Raw genomic sequence first — 3,389 nt, forward strand, 5'->3', positions numbered from 1 at the left:
TTCAATATACATTAAGACAGGGCGTTACTGATAACGCAAGCTATAAAGTGTATTTAATGACCTTTAAGACTACGGAGTGAACGCCTGACCGTTGCCATCCTAAGTGACTCCTGGTCTTCTGTACTCCGAGTGATTTCTTGTATGGTCAAATGACTTCGTATTGGTCGAGTGACATGGGGGTATCCGAGTGAGGTGATTGGTCGAGTGGATTGCACTCGCTGGCTTCAGTTGATATTCCCTTTGTGCTTTGAATGCCCTTACTTCTAAGGTAGTGACCTTGGGTGGGGTGTATAGGTCAGGCCTATGAACCTACCCTAGGTCTATGGCATCGTCAGTATCCCCAACCTATTAGTGTTCAAATCCTGGTGCTCGCATTTATTACTGGATTTATTTCAGAATTTCCGCGATGCACATTCAGTGGGAGGAGACGTTCCCGTCGATGACGAGGTGCCTAAGGTGACTTCGAAAATCTCAAGATGATATGCCGACTCAGTCTTTTGGAGGTGCTCATAGGGACAAGGTGTGTGTGTGTGTGCGTTTATAGGGGTGAGTGTATGCGCGTGTATATGAGCGCTTGTGTCTATACTGATGTTAAAAAAAGGACCATATTGATCACATATTTTCATGTACCGGGACCGTATTTAAGCAATACGCAAGTTCCAGGACCAAGTTAGACATCGCCTGCAACTACGAGGACTATAGATGCAATTATCTCCATGATTTTACATTGCACTACCGATTTCAGCGAATCTCAGATGATTTTGGACAATCAGATGAGTTCTTTTGATTTTTCAGACCATGATTGTTGGCCAGAAAGTGAGTACAGACCTCCCACCCCCTGTGCCGTCTCCCTGAGGCGACTCAGGCAGGCACCCCCATCGGCCGCCGCTTGACCCGGCCCACCTCCCCAGCCTCCACTACTCACCGCCGCCAGCAAACAACGTCGGGCAAATCCCATCCGTGGCTGGTGGCGGCGGGATCTCCTCTCACCTGTGACTCAAGTCCACCGCCACACCCACCGTGATGCCCCTCTTCACCGGCCTCAAAGCTCGATGGATCCGGTAGCAGGCATCCTCCATGCTGCTGCTGTGGCTTCCCTGCTGCGGATCTGGCCGTTCCGCTCAGCATCCGCCCCTCTGCACCCTCCCACGTGCCGTCCAGTCGGCGCCTTGCCCCATCAGATCTGGCCGGTGCTTGACTCTGTTGACCTACGCGTGCCGTAGCCGCGGGCTTCCAGCACCCTTGATTGGCTGCCTCGGCGGCGGTTCCACCCGCCGTTGTCTGCTGGGCTGGGTGCATTGCCCCCTGCTCCCATGCTCTTGCACCGGATTCCGTCACCTCCCGCCCTCAAGCTCGCTCGTGGACAGCTTGCTGAATGCGCGCTCTGCATCCCGCCTCCCGCAGATCCGACTGCCGCGTCTCTCACTTCCATCGCCCCACCCCGTTCTTTGTCGTCGTGCTCCTTTGCGTGCTTGCCAAACGAAGGTGGCGTCGTGGCTCCTTCTCCTTGGAGCCCTCCATCTCCCAGTTCCCCCGGTGGGCTGCCGCTGTCTCATAGCCTTTCCTGCTAGGGGCGCCGCACCGGTGGTCCTCACTAGTGTATCTTGGCGTCAAGGGTGCCTGCTGGTGTCTCTGCAGGACGGATTCACCTGGATCTGGGGCGTCCAATTTCAGCGCTGGATCGCGCTATTGGCAGCTGCTCTGCGTCTCGTCGCATGGAGGGTGTGACCGGAGTTTCGGAGAAATCTATGGTCGGCCGGCTGCTGCTGGCTGAGACAGTGGTGACGCTTCCCATCATTTCCATCGTGATGGCGTTGTCTTCATCCCCCGGGCTTGTGGTGTTTTGGGTGTGCTCTGTGGCATTCTATGCTTGGTCATGTCCTTCGACTATGCCGGTGGCACACATGCGCCATGGCATCGTCGGTGTGACCGTTCGAATGTACCCCATGACACAGGTGGTGTCGCGGCGTTGTGCAATCTTGGTTGCCCGGTACTTTTCGATTGCGTCGACGGTGCAGTCATGGTTTAGTCTCGGCTCGCTGCTGCAGCTCGAGCGCCCGTGGTGCCTCTTTGTTGTGTTGTTTTGGGTGTGCTTTTGTGGATTTCTATGCTTGGCGATGCCCTTTGACTACGCGGGTGGCACATAGGTGCCGTGGCGTCGTCTCGGCCCGGGGTGATCGTTCGAATGTACCCCATGACACAGGTGGTGTCTGCGGTGTTGTGCAGTCTTGGTTGCGCGGTGCTTTTCGATTGCGTCGATGGTACAATGTCATGGTTTAGTCTCGGTTCGCCGCTGCAGTTCGAGCGTCCGTGGTGCCTGTCGGTGTCAAAACCGTTGGATCTCGGGTAGGGGGTCCCGAACTGTGCGTCTAAGGCTAATGGTAACAAAGACTGGGGACACGATGTTTACCCAGGTTCGGGCCCTCTCGATGGAGGTAATACCCTACTTCCTGCTTGATTGATCTTGATGATATGAGTATTACAAGAGTTGATCTACCACGAGATCGTAGAGGCTAAACCCTAGAAGCTAGCCTATGATATGATTGTTGTCATGTCCTACGGACTAAACCCTCCGGTTTATATAGACACCGGAGGGGGCTAGGGTTACACATAGTCGGTTACAGAGAAGGAGATCTACATCTGTATCGGCAAGCTTGCCTTCCACGCCAAGGAGAGTCCCATCAGGACACGGGATGAAGTCTTCAATCTTGTACCTTCATAGTCCAACAGTCCAGCCAAAGTATATAGTCTGGCTATCTGGATACCCCCTTATCCAGGACTCCCTCAGTAGCCCCTGAACTAGGCTTCAATGACGATGAGTCCGATACGTAGATTGTCTTCGGCATTGCAAGGCGGGTTCCATCTCCGAATAATCCAAGATAAATTCCGAACACAAGGACCGTGTCCGGCTCTGCGAGACAAATTTCATATACCACCGTAGAGAGAATAATAAACCACGAATGTAATCTGCTGACAACTCTTTGTAGTGTGACATCACGCCACTGCCCGGCCCTTATTCGAACCGCTTTTCACAACCAGCTCCCGCACACATCGTGAGGTGGTTTCTTCGACACGTCTTATCAAAGCAGAGATCGTGTCCCCTTATCACGGGATCTCCATCAATACGGGTATGGGTAACCCAACCAGCGCCATCAATCGAGGCGCTTGGAAAATAAGTGATTTCGAGAGGCAAGTGGGGAGGCGCATATTCTGCACCGTCTTTATAAAGGGACAAGGATCTCCCGTTTTCACCCACGCCTTCTTCCTCATTTGCTCATCCGTTCTCGCACTCTGGAGCCCCAGCGCCCAAGTTCTCACCATCTCCGTAGGACGGCAGCATGTCCGGAGCGAGAGGCAAGTGGATGACCTCCTTTGTCACAGAGGAGGAC

This window comes from Triticum dicoccoides, chromosome 3B (assembly GCF_002162155.2).
Source record: "Triticum dicoccoides isolate Atlit2015 ecotype Zavitan chromosome 3B, WEW_v2.0, whole genome shotgun sequence".
NCBI classification, from domain to species: Eukaryota; Viridiplantae; Streptophyta; class Magnoliopsida; order Poales; family Poaceae; genus Triticum; species Triticum dicoccoides.